General features: G+C 35.9%; 1 protein-coding gene across 3 annotated transcripts in view; it reads right to left on the bottom strand.

Annotated features, from left to right (window-relative positions):
• Positions 1-18,615, bottom strand: part of LOC5575110 (cationic amino acid transporter 3) — a 173,231-nt gene that overhangs the window by 107,039 nt on the left and 47,577 nt on the right. For all 3 annotated transcript variants that reach the window (XM_021851004.1, XM_021851003.1, XM_001661782.2), the window contains one exon: positions 8,917-9,125. The gene's annotated coding sequence lies outside the window, so the exon portion shown is untranslated. The remainder of the gene's footprint in view (positions 1-8,916; positions 9,126-18,615) is intronic.

Here is an 18,615-nt window from a genome sequence, read left to right on the forward strand (position 1 = left end):
CTAGTTTCTTCCAAGAGCAGAGAGAATTTGTTTTCGCACAGCACGAAGGTACGATGCGCATTCTTGTACAAGTATATAGTTGTTTTTGCCATGAAGGGATAACAACTGCATTTAATGATGGTGAAAACATTGAACGTGCTTATTTAATATTCAAAAATTGCTTTAAAATAGGTCCAAAACTTCAGAGTACACTAGATATATTGTCTTTCGATAAGAACCGTTTCAACTAACTGTAAAGACTGAAGATGCATAAATTCTATATCTTTTGAATACCGTTAATCTATGGACATTTTTATATGTAAATGATGTCCAATAATACAACCAAATCATATAAATGAGCTCTAAATCAAACTTCAATGAAATGATGGTGAATCACTATAACTTTTAAATTTCTCAACGAAATGATTTTAAATTTTCAGATAAGATGCTTTTGGATTCCTTATACAAACCTGATGGTTACTTGGTTGGTTTACAAGTTGATAATGATTCACTGTGTTGGAAGGATGGTAGGTGCCAAATTCTTTCACATTTATTTTCGCTAATAACGGTAACAGCACACCGTTCCCTACTATGGTATGGATAGGTCAACCAAGCCCTACATATTGGTCGTGGGAATCTGCTACTGCAAGTGGAAATAATAACCGGAAACCTAAGCACGATGATGGCATGACACAGTCAGTGGGAATGAAAAAGTAATTTCCAGTTGAGTCTCATGGATAAAGGATTTGCCATTCCGGCACAGAAGGCAGAGCTAGCTGCTCGCACCAGACATACCATCGAGTCCTGGTGTGGTCAAAGTAAGGGTAGCCTCTGTCTACACCATTCAGCGGATCGAAATGGGATTGGAGGGAGTGAAGGTACAGGTTCATCAACGCAGATAAGTGAGCAGTGGTAATGGCGATGAAATAATTGAACAATCTTGACTTGTTCGTTGGAGTATGCAAGTTTTGGCCAGCTTACAACGGTATATGATTTGGAGTGGCAGCATTTTTAATACACCAATATAAAAATAACAATGCTCCATAAAAAATTTAAAACCTCTCCATAATAAAAGTAGTTATTCATCATTACTACTTTTAACATGTTTCATATAAAAAGGGATTGCTCCATGAACAACTTCAGCACAATTAATTTTAGTTGTCAATTGTAACATCATCAAATAAAAAAAAACTCCGAAGTGAATCAAAGATACCGATAATAGAAAAGGTGAACTATTTAAGAGCGAACCGATTAGTCTGTAAGCCGAACATAAAAACAAAATGGAAAATTCCCCCAAAGACACACCTCCAACTATAAGCTTCTCACAACATCCTTCATAATTGCAATTTCCACGAACGAAATATTAATAAATTCCATTTACGGCAATAAACAATTAAATTATTTAAAAACATTTCTCGCAATCACTGCTACGGGCAACCGCCCGCAGAGAAATAAACGTATATTGCCAATGAATTGTGGATCCAGAGACCATCGTTCTCCAACCGTTTTCCGGTTCCGGTAGCAGTAGCAACAGCAGGCAGTTTGGTCACGCAGCGGTTACAGCTGCTAAACCCCTTCATTGTCCGTTTTATGACGATGGGGGATAAATATTTATGATCATCACCCGAACGCTCGAGGCTGCTGGCAGGCAGTAACTACGTATTTACACTCCCGTGCATAAGTTTGGGTTCACCTCCTAAAAAATATGCAAAAGTGTTCAGTGCATATCTCTGTGATTACACGTCCAATTGAAACTCTTTAAGCCGCATTTGAAAGGCAAAGAGTTGTTCTTTCTTCGTATGTATTTTTTCAAAAACATTCTTTGAACTTTGTATACTAAATTTTTATTTAAAGTTGTGACATTTTTCAAAAAACGCACTGAAAAAACATAGCTAATTTCCTCAGCATTGGATCGACCAAAATTTTGAAACCAGGTGGCATTAGAATCGTAATCTTATATTCTTTGAAGAGACATCACGAAATTTTGGCAGAAAAATCTTAAAAGTATTCAAAATTAATGAAACAGTCAGTCGAGTCATCGTGCAAAAGTTTGGGTTCAACCCTCAGTATGGTGTATCGTGCAAAAGTTTGGGTTCACCTGAACTTACTTAAATTTGTGAAATCTCAAACCAATCATGTACGCGCCATTATTTGCGCTCAAAAAAGCTTTGAACTATTAAAATCGATTGAAAAATGGCAGAGATATTGACAAAAATGATGTACGTGCGGCTCAGGTGAACCCATACTTTTGCACAATTTGCATCATACTGAGGGGTGAACCCAAACTTTTGCACGATGACTTGACTTACTGTTTCATTGATGTTGAATACTTTCCAGATTTTTCTGCCAAATTTTCGTGGGGTCTTTTCAAAGAATATAAGATTATGATTCTAATGACACTTTGATTTAAAATTTTGGTCGACCCAATGCTGAGGAAATTAAATATGATTTTTAAGTGTGTTTTTCGAAAAATTTAACAACTTTAAGTAAAAATTTAGTATACAAAATCCAAAAAATGTTTTTAGAAAAATACATACGAGTAAGAATAACTCTTTGCCTTTCGAATGCGGCTAAAAGAGTTTCAATTGGACGTGTAATCACAGAGATATGGACAGAACACTTTTATATGTTTTTGAGGGGGTGAACCCAAACTTTTGCACGGGAGTGTATGCGTTTCGGCGATTATTCTTTTTCGTCCTGTGATGCCTCAATCAATCGTGTTTTAAATTTAATTAAGCTTTTGTGTTCATTACACGCAAGGATATCAAAAATTGATCAGGCTGGTTGGGCTTCAGGTGCTTTGGATTGTCACTGACTGGTATCGTCGAATACTGTGTTATTCCATAATACAGTTGAACAGACTAAGTGAAGAATGACTAGATAAAATAAAACCATATCTTATTTTGAACCCATCATCACGAATTGAAAATCAAAAGCTATTTGGCAAAGAAGAAAGGATGTTTCTCCGGAATGTGCGCTTTTTTCCAAGGGTGGAATGGTTAATGTTGATAATTGCATCGAAATGAGCAATCAGTTCGATGTTTTAGACAAGTTTTCCGAACATCAAATCGAATCAGCCTCTTGCCAAGGCTCTCTGATGCAAGTGAGGAAATAAAAGTTACCGCCTATAGTGGTCAGATGTACCAAATATGGAGGATTTAGACAGGAGATCTTAAACTCCATTAGGGGAATTAAGGTTTCCTTTCAAATCGTAAAGAAAAGAGGAGCCGCGTTTAGCCGAAACTCTTAATGATCGCGAACTTCTTCTCAAGCATTTTGAAGAGAAAAGGCTAATATTTTTTCTTATTGTTATTGTTCAAGGTCGTCTTGACAGGTCTCTCAAATGACTATAAGTCACCTGGAGAGATCAAAAATACAATAAATAATTTACTTGGGTTTTCCCATTCCAAGTAATCAATTGAAAAAAGTAAATTAAATCTGGCATTCGTCCGAAATGGCTTACTCAAAAAGATTATTTAGTTCACTTCAACAGAGGTGATCGAAATAATTTTAAAGCTTTAGAAAAAGCAAGACTTATGTTCGATGTCCGTGTGACATGGGAACAATTCCAAAAACCTGGAGGAAATGTCCAGAATTCCACTCAGCGCCGTTGGTGCCAAAAGTGGGGCTATGGAACAAAACATTGTCGCAGGGACGCTAAATGTATGATTTGCGGAAGAATACGAAAAAGTGTGTATGCGCAAATTGTGGGGGCTATCATAAGTCTAGCTTTAGGGATTGCCGTTCACGTGGGCGAGCCGTCGAGGCTCGTGCCAGGCAGATGAACTCTCATGTTTTTCGTTTCCGGAATTCCCCTGGTAGAGTATCGAACAATGCTTATTTTTCAGTTAACGATCGCATGATGATTAAGAATCATACCCATCAAGTAAATTATAACCATGCTCATTCACAAACTAATTTTATTCGGTCGGGTTGATTGTAATTTTCCAACATACATTGTTATAATAATCCAAAGTTATCTGTCAAATCGTACACTTCAGGGTTATTATCAAAACTCCAAGTCTGAAAGACTTCCTGTAAGAGCTGGTGTTCCTCAAGGCAGCATTTCGGGACCAATATTATACAATATTTTCACATCTGACTTACCTGAGTTACCTTAGGGATGTCAAAAATCTTTATGGATGACACAAGCCTCTGCCAAATGATGAGGCCGGCGTGTCAACAGTAGTAGATTGCAAAATAGTTTGGATATTTATTCTTCATATTTGCAAAAATGAAAGATTTCTCCTAATGTTCCAAAGCTAATATTACCACATAAACCAGAAGCTCTTTATTCTAAAGCTTCAAGTAGACATGTTGGCAAACATCTGTTAAATCTTTATATGATGGACACCTAGATATAAAGATACTATACTAAGCAGCTTAGGATCATATAGGACCATTGTGGCTACATGGTCATCTGGTACAGGTTCCGATAGGTCACCCAAGGAGACACTTATGGAATTTGACATATTGGTAGCGTTCATGATTTTGCATCTATAAGTAATTAGACGTGGTGCCATATATCAATAACAAGACATGACCCTATCCGGATGTTCCGATATCGGGTACGGTAGGCCTCAAACGGGACACTTATCGAAGTACGTGTTTTTTCTTATTGTATTTAATATGCTTGATTTTGAACCGGCCTTTAGGAATACCGCTAGAGATTCCTTCAGAAACCTCCAGATTCCTTCAGAACCTCCAGGAATACCTCCAGAGAATCCTCCTAGAATACCTCATAAAATACCTTCAGAAAACCTCCAGGGATTCCTCCAGGAATACTTCCAGGGTTTCCTTTTGGAGTACCTCAGAGAATTCTTCCAGGAATACCTCATGAAATATCTCCAGGAATTACTCCACGAGTACCTCCAGGAATACCTCCAGGATTCCTCCAGATTTACCTCAATGGATTTCTCCAGAACTACCTTCAGGGATTCTTCCAGGACTATTTCCAAAGATTCCTCCCGGTCTACCTCCAGGGATTCCTCCAGGAATACCCGCAAGGATTCCTTGAGGAATATTTCCATGAATTACTTAGAGAATATCCTCAAGAATTGCTACTGAAATGTCTCCTAGGATTTTTTTAAGAATTACTCAAAATATTGCTCCAGGAATACTTTCAGACATTCTTCCAGAGACTCCATCATGAATTCTTCTGGGAATTTCCTCAGGGATTTGTCTAGAGCTTTTTGCAATAACTCAGGACCATTTTTTGCGGTAATTTATCCAGAGATTTCTTCAGGAATACCTCTCTCGATTCCTCATGTAAATCCTCCGAAGATTGCTCTTAGATCTCAGTGATTCCTCCTAAGGTTCATTTGAAAATTATTTTATGATTTTCATCAAAAGCCTGAGACTATCAAAACAAATGTTGTACCTATGGCCACTGTGCGGCAAACCTGCTTTGGAAAAAATATTGCAGGGTTCTCATGTCCTAAAATAAATATGATATCATATTGATGTATTAACATGAAAATTGTATCTCTGCTCTGCTCTGTTGATCTCTTCTTTATGAATAACAATGTGTTTTAAGCTGTCGCAAAGTACCAAGATAGCCTGTTCAAAAAGTGTCCCATTTGAGCCTTACCGGAACTGAGTTCAGATCTAGCCATTTGACTTAGACCATCATTCCTATTCCATACACTATGAAAAATCATGAATTTCGAGTCTTAAGAATACTCTGATACCGAAAAGTCGATAAGTGTCCTATTTAAGGCCTACCAGAACGGATGTTGGAACATCCGGATAAGGCTATGTCTTGGGTTCCGGGTCATTTGGCCGAATGCCATTTGGCCGAATGCCGTTTGGTCGAACGCCATTTGGCCGAAAGGGTCATTTGGCCGAATGCCATTTGGCCGAATGCCGTTTGGCCGAAGTAGGAAATAATAGTGAATTATAGTTAGCATATTATTGCAGTGAGTTTCGAAGCTGATTTTTAAAGAACTTATTCAGCTTATTTTTAAAGAAGGTTAATCATCATTGATATACACATAATGGCTCTTTGATGTTAGTTCAACAAAAAATCAGTGCAGAAAAAAGAATATCCTTAATGTAAGCAAATATTCACTTCTATGCTAGCGGTAATAGCTGCCAGCAGAAGTTTTTGCATTGTGTTTGCAGTCAGCTTTAGACAGTAACTAAAACGGTTCACGAATTATTAGTCCTGCTGCAGGACTGGATTGCTTCGATCCCTCGAATCGTATTATGTTAATTATTTCATAATTCTAGTAATCGTAAATTTTGGCTTCTTCTTTCCATAACGGAGAAACTATGAGTTTTTTCCACGTAATTGTTCACCGAGTCAATCGGTTTACTGCTATACGCAAGCAATGGCGCAGAGCTCAGTTCACACGTTGCAGTCCTATGAAAGAGAAACAGAAATAATAGCCTTTGATCAAAAGAAGGAAAATCTCTTATGAAAATTTAAGCAAGTGCTTTGCAAACAATTTTTATATTAGTATAACTACTGCCGATGATTTAAAGAAGGTAAAATTCCCAATTAAAATATAAGCTGAATTATTGCCAACAGTAACAATACCAGTATAACTATAAAGAATGGCCTATGCTTAAAAGAAGGAAAAACTTCTAATGAAATCATTAAAAAACTGGAACCCTTTCATACTATTGATAGCCCCAGATGAAACAACCATGAGCTTAAAGTCTTGATGCAATGAGTGGAGTTCACAACTTCGTCCTAATATTACGGGTTAATTTTACCATCCTCTTGGAGCTCTTATATAGTGACAAACATGACGTCCCGTCACATCATTAGTGTAAATTAATTAGCTGATCAATTATTTGGCAACACCCAAGAATGTTACATATAAGTGTTGTAGTAATTTGATATTTTTTTTGTTCGTAATTCGGCCAAACGGCATTCGGCCAAACGACCCGTTCGGCCAAATGGCATTCGGCCAAATGGCGTTCGGCCAAACGGCATTCGGCCAAACGGCGTTCGGCCAAATGGCCGGACACCATGTCTTGTTATTGGTCTATGACATCAAATCTCAATCAATAAGCTCTCCCGCGAGAGCAAACTCATTCGAGATCTGTTTCGCAAATCTCACGCTTGATATTTTCATGCAAAATCACTCAGTCAGTCATAAAACACGTCAAAAAAAACTTTTGAAAACTGAAAGTTGTTGTTTACGTTATAAAGGATCATTGTAATTCTACCATACTAACTTGAAATCATGGCTTTATGCGAGAAAACAGTGGGACTACGAGGCAATGAATCAAACAGATGAGCCAACTCATCCATGATTTTTTGACTGCTGAGTTGCGTGGTTTACAACTCACGCATGAAAAATATCAGGAGTGAGTTATGAGAATTTGAGTTTTCCACAACACTGCTTAATGGTCGAAAAAAATGAAGTTTGGCCAAAACTAGTTTTATCGCCCTAATCGATGAAATATGTAATCTGAATATGTTATTTGGCGGTTTTATTGTTTCCGAAGGGAGTATTACTTTTTTTAAAACAATTTTTTTAATGTTATCAAACTGGGCTGAAAGCATAAATTTTGTTTGTAATTGATCGAGTTTCATCAAAATGTGTATGAACAGTGGTTAAACATGTTTTAAATAAACTTTGTATGAAAAATATCGTCAAAATATCTGTAAAATATTGGATTATTCAAATAACTCTAACAATGCAAATTTAAACGTTTTTTGTTAGATCTAAGGATGCTTTGATAAAAATTATAAAAAACATACAAATCTCAAAAAAGTTTTTCGTAGTTTTGGCCGCCCCTTTATATGGAGCCCGATCAATGTGCACTGTCGAACACTACCAATATGTGAAATTCCCGAAGTGTCCCCTTAAGTTCCCTATTGGAACCTGTACCGGATGATCATGTGGCCACAATAGTCCAATATGATCCTAATCTGTTCAGGTTAGTACCTCTATATCGAAGTGTCCATTACGGCGATTCACATTTTAAAAATGTTTGAAAATTCTATCTCAAATATGCTCCTTATCATCCTTACCATGAAAATAGTGTTCTGTGAAATTTTCAACTTTCTATGTGGTGATTTAAAGGTGGTTCAAAGACAATGTAGGTTTATATGGAAAATACTATGGAGAAATTTAGAGAAATGTTTCAAACACGCTAGTACTGTAATGTAAGTAGAAACTAATCATCTCATATTAAGGTGAAGATTTATGAATGCGAAAACGGCAACTTTGGCAAAGAAAGCTCTCAGTTAATATCTGTGGAAGTGCTAATTGAACTGAGAAGCTGATTCTGCTCAAGTGAGGACCTAATTCCAAGAAGAAGACGAAGAGTGATTCAATGTATTTATTATTGAGTATCCTGTTTTGGCTTCCTTAGGTACCCCACGTGGCTTTGGCCCTATTTTGAACTGTAAAGGGTGCACTAACGTTCAGGTTGATAGAGCTTCCTAACACAAAACACCTAGATATAAATGAACGTTTAACTTGAAAAAAAGAAAACATCAATTTAGGACACTCTGTTGCATTGTAACCATCCATCTTCAGAAATTTGAGACTGTTTACACGCAATAAGGCTGCCTATTATCCGTGAATGGATACAATAACGACGGCGACGTATGGCTTCCCCTTATGACTTCCAAATTGAGTGCGTGAGAAGCGTGGGGGGTTCGGGCTAAATTGGATTATCCTGAAAAAGTAATATGTGTGTTACGTGGAGCAAGTGGGCATCACACGCTGCTGCAGAACACTTGATTCAATAATTCACTGTGATGGGTTTATCAGTTTCAACTGGTTTGAAGAAACTCTTTCAACCAACTTGAGTAATATCATAATTAGATTAATTTCTGATGCAGACCCTGAAAGCTACCATTTAAGTTCCATTTTGTTACAACTCTTTTTGCTACTTAGATCCTTTTGCTAAAAGGATCCTAAATGCATTGCTGGTGTGAACTTTTAATGTTATTTTGGAAGGGGTACCTACCTAAATCATAATTCATCCTCCGAGTCGACGATGGTGTATGACGAGAACAAAAACTTTCTAGATGTACGATAGCACAGCTAGAACAACACTTAGTATAGACGATACTGACGGAGAACAGCCCACAAAAAGTGTCGCTTTATCACTTCAGAAATTCGTCCGACAATGATGGCATAACACTTCACTGATGGGATCCAAGCTTGGATATCAATCTGCAAAAGAAAAAAAGAACATCATGTTACCATTTTCAAGTTTCTTTCTACCGTGAAAAGTCAATCATTCCGTAGATTTGTGGTTTGGGCGTAGTCTCTCTACCGAAACAGCAGTATGAGAGTTACATTTTCAGTCTGCCCGTCGACAGACTGCAGCAGACGCAGTGGCGGGAGTTATCTTGGTATCAACGTGCTTCCGAAGAATAAAGGTTGCCGTGGGCGGTGGCGGTTCAGGAATTTGATTTAGGTTTCCTTGGAAGGAGCAACAATCTCACCAGCCGGACAATACCGAGAACAAATTGGCGATCTGTTCAGCTAACTAGCATGAGCTAGTATCCATTATGTATTTACTGAGGGATATATGCGTTCAAAGGAATCAAAAGGACACTGTAATTTGATCTTTAGACAAATTAGGTTAGGGTGCCAACATGGCCACAGAATATTTCAATTCTTTCATGTGGCAAATACAATGATACTCTATGCCTAGGGAGTCAAGTAAATTTCCATTAAGAAAAGATCCTGGACCAACTGGGAATCGAACCCAGACACCCTCAGCATGGCTGTAGCTGCAGACTCTGACCACTTAGCTCAGGAAGACCCCAGAATAACGCATAGCACAAATGAACCATTGTTTTTTAATGCAATATTTTAAATGGAAGAGCTAAATTACAACAAGTTTTATATGTGTGCATTATACTAACTGATGGTAAACTTTTGAAATAAATATTCAAAAGCATTCAACAATCTGCAATGGGTACTTAAATTGAGCCATACATTTGAAATTATCCTCCCCCAAAACATGCCAAATTAACCTCCCCCGTGCTAAACGCACAATAGTATCCTTTACCGGACGTAGTCCATTGTCCTCCCAACTACTGTTTGGCGTCATTCGTAGTTCCGATGTACAACCGAATTAATTCAGCATCCCGGCAAATCGCAACAGATAGCTACTGCTTGGAGTTCAAAAATAGACGGTGAAGCGCGCGATGTACCTACCTATTCAAACAGAAACGACAAATTTTGCATTTGCCGCTCTACACACTTTTGTTGTCCTCCCCGGTGCAGTTTATGCGAGATATGAGATTGTGATGGAAAATCTCCATTCTATTTCCATTTTCTGATGAATATTTCAACACGGGCAAACAGAGTGATGCCCTGGCGTTTCGACGATTAGCAGGTCCTATTCAAGGGGGGAAGGGGGAGCAAAATGGTTTTCAGATATTTCCGGCATGGCATAAGATCCTGAAATGCCTTTGCTTTTACTGGTACTGGTATCATCTTTAAGTTTTATTACACTCTATAGGAAGTTTCGTGATAAACTGATAATAAAACCGATAGATCCATCAAATCCGCCTGATATTATGACAAAAGTGTTAAATATTAAAGAAATTTGGAAATCCAATTCAAGAGCAACAGTAAAACTGTATTGAAACCTTGTTGAGGAACTCCCTATTCTCTATAAGAGGTCTTCAAGAACTTTTACCTTATTAACTAAAACTTTTCTTATTTAGTTTGTTAGTTTTTTGTTTCCAAAACTGATTGTTCATTATGTTTTTCAATATTGAGGAATGAGAGAAATTTCCAACAAATGGTGTTGAGAGTTTGCAAGAACAAGATACAATTCATATTCCAAAATTCACCGTGTTTGAGAAAAAACACATAAATTAAAGTATACTATACGACAAGTGTATTTCGTAGTGTACACTGTTCTCTACGGTCACAATTAGTTTGAAACTCAGAACTCCTAAAGGCCACATTCCCACATCTACGAGTATAACGGGTGCCGAAAAGAATAGGTCGGCAATTTGCAATTCGGGTCATTGCAGATGATGTTTAGCTTCGCCCGGTTCGGGAGCAATTTTGAGTACGCAATCATCCGTACGGACGGACGAACATTCATCAACCGAATCAACAGGCACATGAAAGCATCATTTGCACTGCCATGCACATAGCATTTATTGTGGACATATGACAAACGCATTCGACCGTATTTGTATTGCTCGGGCTGTGCAGTAGGGTGCGGCTTATTTTTCAAAAGTTCTCAAAACCAAAAATACGTGTGCTCTACTGAATTCAAATCGCATTAAAAGAGAAACCTCAAAATCTGAGCCAAAAATATTAACATTTAGAGGTGGCGCAAGCGTGTTGAAGGTGAATTTTCAAGTTATAAAAAATGACCTGCAGTTAAGTAAACATAACTTTGTTATTTTTCAACCGATTTCGAAACCGATTTAGTGCTAAAACTATTTTCTTTCAAATTAAATTTAAAAAAATGTTGTAGAACATCAAATTTGTCTAAAATCAAAACTTGTCTTAGTTAAAAATACTTTTATCCATATTTTTCCTCATTTTACTAAAAAAATCATTTTTGTTTGACCATAACTTCATTAAAACTTAATAGATTCCAAATCTTTTTACATGCTTTTGAAGCAAATTTATTTGTTTTCAAACTGAACAGACAACATTTTTTTCTAAAAAATATTTTTGACTTATGTATTCAACAAAAACTACCCAAAAACATGATTTTTCAATGAAAAAATCAAATTTCTTTGGATTATTTAAGTTTTTTTTTTGCCGAAAATAGCATTTTTTCTATAAAACTTAAATATGTAAAGCATCTTGCCTTAATTACGAGTTGAATAGTGCATATATTTTTAAACATATGCAAACATAATTTTGTTTCAAAATTTTTTAAAAATTGTTGCAAAGTTTAACCAAAGGTTTAACAAATGAGAAAAATCAGTTTCAACTTAAGAGACAATATTTAACTGCCAAAGATTTGACAAAACTGGCATTTTTCGTTAAAAATCATGTTTTTGTGCAGTTTTTGCTGAATAAGTTGGTCAAAAATTTTTTTTAGTAAAATGTGATGTATGAAAAGTTTGAAAACAATTAAATTAGCTTCAAAAGTATGTCAAAATATTTGGAATCGGTTGAGTAATCATGAAGTTATGGTCAAACAAAGTTGAAATTTTTAGTAAAATGAGGAAAAATTTGGAATAAATTACTTTTAAATAAAACTTGTTTTGATTTTAGACAAATTTAGTGTTCAACAAAGTTTTTACAAATTTAATTTTGAAAGTATTGACGCTTAAAAATTTTGAAATCGGTTGAAAAATAACAAAGTTATGTGTACTTCACTGAAGGTAATTTTTTATAACCTGAAAATTCAACTTCAAGACGCTTGCGCCACCTCTAAATGTTAATATTTTTGGCTCAGATTTTGAGGTTTCTCTTTTAATGTGATTTGAATTCAGTAGAGCACAAGAATTTTTGGTTTTGAGAACTCTTGAAAAATAAGCCGCACCCTACTGTGCAGTCATCCAGTCATCATAGCTCCAATCCCAAGGTTCACATAACACTAAACATTCAGAAGCAGATAAAAGCTACCACAGCTCTATTTCTCTAAACTCAAAAGAAAGCCAATCTTTCTCTAGCTCCCTCGACTCTTGACATTTGACCACCAGAAAGTTAGTTCAATTACAAGAAACTCGTCGGCACTTAAAACCTTCCAACTCCATTCCGTTCGGTGAGATTTTTTTATCCATCGGTTTCAAGTCACCTTGACCATATCAACGACTGTGTCAACGACCGAGAGGACAGTGATGGTCAACGAAGTTAACAACATCCCACTTGAGATCATCTTGAAATCGACCGCTGCGCTGTGGGAGTAAGCGATTGAGAAAAGCACACTGATGATGGTATTTTCCAAGATTCTGTTATCGAGGGTCTATCTAGTTTAATTTGCGGAATGGAGGTGGGGATCTAAGACTTCAATCAAATAAAATAAGGACATCACAGATTCTCTAGCAAGCAAAACTAAATATGTGTAGATGCTTGAGAAACTTTAACTATCGATTATAGTTTTCAGTATTTTTTTACTTCTCAATTAATCTATTTCATTACAATTAATATTCATATACTCATTCCTCTTTTAAAAGATATTTTTCTATTATTTCAATAAAAAATTTTAAAATTTCTATTTCTATTCAATTTCTATCCTATTCCTATCCTATTCCTATCCTATTCCTATCCTATTCCTATCCTATTCCTATCCTATTCCTATCCTATTCCTATCCTATTCCTATCCTATTCCTATCCTATTCCTATCCTATTCCTATTCCTATCCTATTCCTATCCTATTCCTATCCTATCCTATTCCTATCCTATTCCTATCCTATTCCTATCCTATTCCTATCCTATTCCTATCCTATTCCTATCCTATTCCTATCCTATTCCTATCCTATTCCTATCCTATTCCTATCCTATTCCTATCCTATTCCTATCCTATTCCTATCCTTTCTATCCTATTCCTATCCTATTCCTATCCTATTCCTATCCTATTCCTATTCCATCCTATTCCATCCTATCCTATCTATTCCTATCCTATTCCTATCCTATTCCTATCCTATTCCTATCCTATTCCTATCCTATTCCTATCTATTCCTATCCTATTCTATCCTATTCCTATCCTATTCCTATCCTATTCCTATCCTATTCCTATCCTATTCTATCCTATTCCTATCCTATTCCTATCCTATTCCTATCCTATTCCTATCCTATTCCTATCCTATTCCTATCCTATTCCTATCCTATTCCTATCCTATTCCTATCCTATTCCTATCCTATTCCTATCCTATTCCTATCCTATTCCTATCCTATTCCTATCCTATTCCTATCCTATTCCTATCCTATTCCTATCCTATTCCTATCCTATTCCTATCCTATTCCTATCCTATTCCTATCCTATTCCTATCCTATTCCTATCCTATTCCTATCCTATTCCTATCCTATTCCTATCCTATTCCTATCCTATTCCTATCCTATTCCTATCCTATTCCTATCCTATTCCTATCCTATTCCTATCCTATTCCTATCCTATTCCTATCCTATTCCTATCCTATTCCTATCCTATTCCTATCCTATTCCTATCCTATTCCTATCCTATTCCTATCCTATTCCTATCCTATTCCTATCCTATTCCTATCCTATTCCTATCCTATTCCTATCCTATTCCTATCCTATTCCTATCCTATTCCTATCTATTCTATCCTATTCCTATCCTATTCCTATCCTATTCCTATCCTATTCCTATCCTATTCCTATCCTATTCCTATCCTATTCCTATCCTATTCCTATCCTATTCCTATCCTATTCCTATCCTATTCCTATCCTATTCCTATCCTATTCCTATCCTATCCTATCCTATTCCTATCCTATCTATCCTATTCCTATCCTATTCCTATCCTATTCCTATCCTATTCCTATCCTATTCCTATCCTATTCCTATCCTATTCCTATCCTATTCCTATCCTATTCCTATCCTATTCCTATCCTATTCCTATCCTATTCCTATCCTATTCCTATCCTATTCCTATCCTATTCCTATCCTATTCCTATCCTATTCCTATCCTATTCCTATCCTATTCCTATCCTATTCCTATCCTATTCCTATCCTATTCCTATCTATTCCTATCCTATTCCTATCCTATTCCTATCCTATTCCTATCCTATTCCTATCCTATTCCTATCCTATTCCTATCCTATTCCTATCCTATTCCTATCCTATTCCTATCCTATTCCTATCCTATTCCTATCCTATTCCTTCCTATTCCTATCCTATTCCTATCCTATTCCTATCCTATTCCTATCCTATTCCTATCCTATTCCTATCCTATTCCTATCCTATTCCTATCCTATTCCTATCCTATTCCTATCCTATTCCTATCCTATTCCTATCCTATTCCTATCCTATTCCTATCCTATTCCTATCCTATTCCTATCCTATTCCTATCCTATTCCTATCCTATCCTATCCTATTCCTATCCTATTCCTATCCTATTCCTATCCTATTCCTATCCTATTCCTATCCTATTCCTATCCTATTCCTATCCTATTCCTATCCTATTCCTATCCTATTCCTATCCTATTCCTATCCTATTCCTATCCTATTCCTATCCTATTCCTATCCTATTCCTATCCTATTCCTATCCTATTCCTATCCTATTCCTATCCTATTCCTATCCTATTCCTATCCTATTCCTATCCTATTCCTATCCTATTCCTATCCTATTCCTATCCTATTCCTATCCTATTCCTATCCTATTCCTATCCTATTCCTATCCTATTCCTATCCTATTATTCCTATCCTATTCCTATCCTATTCCTATCCTATTCCTATCCTATTCCTATCCTATTCCTATCCTATTCCTATCCTATTCCTATCCTATTCCTATCCTATTCCTATCCTATTCCTATCCTATTCCTATCCTATTCCTATCCTATTCCTATCCTATTCCTATCCTATTCCTATCCTATTCCTATCCTATTCCTATCCTATTCCTATCCTATTCCTATTCCTATTCCTATCCTATTCCTATCCTATTCCTATCCTATTCCTATCCTATTCCTATCCTATTCCTATCCTATTCCTATCCTATTCCTATCCTATTCCTATCCTATTCCTATCCTATTCCTATCCTATTCCTATCCTATTCCTATCCTATTCCTATCCTATTCCTATCCTATTCCTATCCTATTCCTATCCTATTCCTATCCTATTCCTATCCTATTCCTATCCTATTCCTATCCTATTCCTATCCTATTCCTATCCTATTCCTATCCTATTCCTATCCTATTCCTATCCTATTCCTATCCTATTCCTATCCTATTCCTATCCTATTCCTATCCTATTCCTATCCTATTCCTATCCTATTCCTATCCTATTCCTATCCTATTCCTATCCTATTCCTATCCTATTCCTATCCTATTCCTATCCTATTCCTATCCTATTCCTATCCTATTCCTATCCTATTCCTATCCTATTCCTATCCTATTCCTATCCTATTCCTATCCTATTCCTATCCTATTCCTATCCTATTCCTATCCTATTCCTATCCTATTCCTATCCTATTCCTATCCTATTCCTATCCTATTCCTATCCTATTCCTATCCTATTCCTATTCCTATCCTATTCCTATCCTATTCCTATCCTATTCCTATCCTATTCCTATCCTATTCCTATCCTATTCCTATCCTATTCCTATCCTATTCCTATCCTATTCCTATCCTATTCCTATCCTATTCCTATCCTATTCCTATCCTATTCCTATCCTATTCCTATCCTATTCCTATCCTATTCCTATCCTATTCCTATCCTATTCCTATCCTATTCCTATCCTATTCCTATCCTATTCCTATCCTATTCCTATCCTATTCCTATCCTATTCCTATCCTATTCCTATCCTATTCCTATCCTATTCCTATCCTATTCCTATCCTATTCCTATCCTATTCCTATCCTATTCCTATCCTATTCCTATTTCTTTTATTATGTTGCGATCTCATAATTATTTTAGTCTGACAATTTATTATGTTGCGATCTTGTAACTATTTTAGTCTGAAAAGTAATGCATATTCAATCACGATTCAAAAATAAACGGTTCTCTTGCATACCTTCAATGAATTCTACAAAAATCTATTTACAGAACGCCCCAAAAATTTTTCGCCAAATTCTTTTAATTAATTATTTTTCAGTATTTAATTTCAAGATTTGACAAATTTAAATTTTAAGTTCTTTGCATTTTGCCTTAAAACATTCCTGATTCTTTTAAGACTTTTTGGGGTTTTCTCTCAGATTTTTTTATTTTTTCTTCAGCTTCACTCAGGACTTTTCTGAAACATATTTTCTGTTCTAAAGAGCTGTTTATATCTGCAATATATATCAAGATGCTCCGAAAACCTTACAAGAATCCTTCACACTTCATCCCAGAGTTGAAAAAATAAGTTCTGGAATATTTCAAATTTTCCTTCTGAAGTTGCTCTCAAGTTATCTCCAGCAATATTTTATGAGTTCTATTGCACTTATCTCAGGTATTCTTGGCATTACCTTCTAGACATTGTACGAATTTTCTTGAAAATACTTTCCCGAATTCTTATAAACTTATCTCAGGAATGTTTCTTTCTCTCTCAATCATATTCCGGAGTTCCTCGCAGGAAATTTGCGAAATTTCTCTGAGGATATCTCTGAAATTAGCCACATAAACTCCGCAAAATTTCTCTCAGGAGTTCTACGAGATTCCTCTCTATCTTTCTCCGCAACTATGCTCGGCATTATCCGAACTCCATCTTAAGCATTATCCGAAACTCTTCAAAGATACAAATTTCTCACAGGAATTCTACAAAGTTCTTGATCAGAATTTTCCAAAACTCTAAAGATTTCTTATGAATTCTTCTCAAGAATGCTTCGAAATTCCTTTCAGGCTCCTTCAGGCTCCCAATTCTTCTCGGAAATATTCCAAACCTCATCTGAGCATTTCTACAAAATTCAGCCATTCTTCAAAATTCATCTCGGTATTTGATTTTATGATTTCATAAAATTACTTTCAGATTTCTCCGGAATTCCTTCCAGGACTTTTATATAACTCCAATCAGAAATTCGCCAAATTTTTGCCCACTCAGAAAATCTCAGGAATTTTCTAAAGTTCTTTGAAGAATTTCTCAAGAATTCTAAGAAACTCTTCTCAAGAATTAATTAAAATAACTCTCAAGGATTCTTTGACATTTTTTTTTAGAATTTCCTCTCGAACTGAATTTTTCCGAACTTTGTCTCAGAAATTCTACAATTTTTTTCTCAGGTATTATACGAATTTCTTTTGAGGATTTCTTCGTAATTCTTCTCTACAATACTCCAAAGCATCTCTCATGAATGCTCCGGAATTCTCCGAAATTCTTGTTCTTCAGGAGTGCTTAAAAATTTCTCCCAAGAATTCTCCGAAATCCCGTTTAGAAATTGTATGAAATACTTCCCATGAATTTTCCTAAATTCTACAAATTACCCTTTAGGAAGTTTCCACATCATCCACGATTTTTCCGGAATCTCTCTCTGAATACACAATTTTATGATTTTACGAATTTCATTTCAAGATTTCTCATTCTCATTTTTTCTCATTCATTCTTACAAATTCCTCTTAGAAGCACTCCCAAATATCTCATGAATTCTCCGAAATTTCTTCAGAATCTCTCTGAAATATCTCCTTAGAATTTTCAAAAAAAAAACCACTTAAACGTTCTCTAAAATTCCTCCCATGAGTTTTCAAAAATTTTACAAACTTCCCTTCAGGAAATTTTTAAACTTTCATTTAGGGGTTTTTCAAAAGTCCTCTAGGAATATACAATTATACGAACTTCCTTTCAGGATTTCTTCTCAATTCTTCTGATGAATTTTAACAAATCTCTCTCAGGTATACTTCAAAATATCTTTCAGTAATACTCCGAAATTATTGGTTTCCAATATCTCTCATAAATTCTCCGAAATACCACTCAGGGAATCTCTGAATTTTCTGTCACGAATTTTTCAAAATTCCCCTTTACGAAATTTCCAATGTTTTATTCACGATATTTCAGAAATTCCTTCAGGAAGTCTCCATAATTCCACACAAGAGTTACCGAAATTCCTATCAGGAGTTCACTAAAATTACTCTAAGAAACGT

This window comes from Aedes aegypti, chromosome 3 (assembly GCF_002204515.2).
Source record: "Aedes aegypti strain LVP_AGWG chromosome 3, AaegL5.0 Primary Assembly, whole genome shotgun sequence".
In the NCBI taxonomy this organism is placed as follows: Eukaryota; Metazoa; Arthropoda; class Insecta; order Diptera; family Culicidae; genus Aedes; species Aedes aegypti.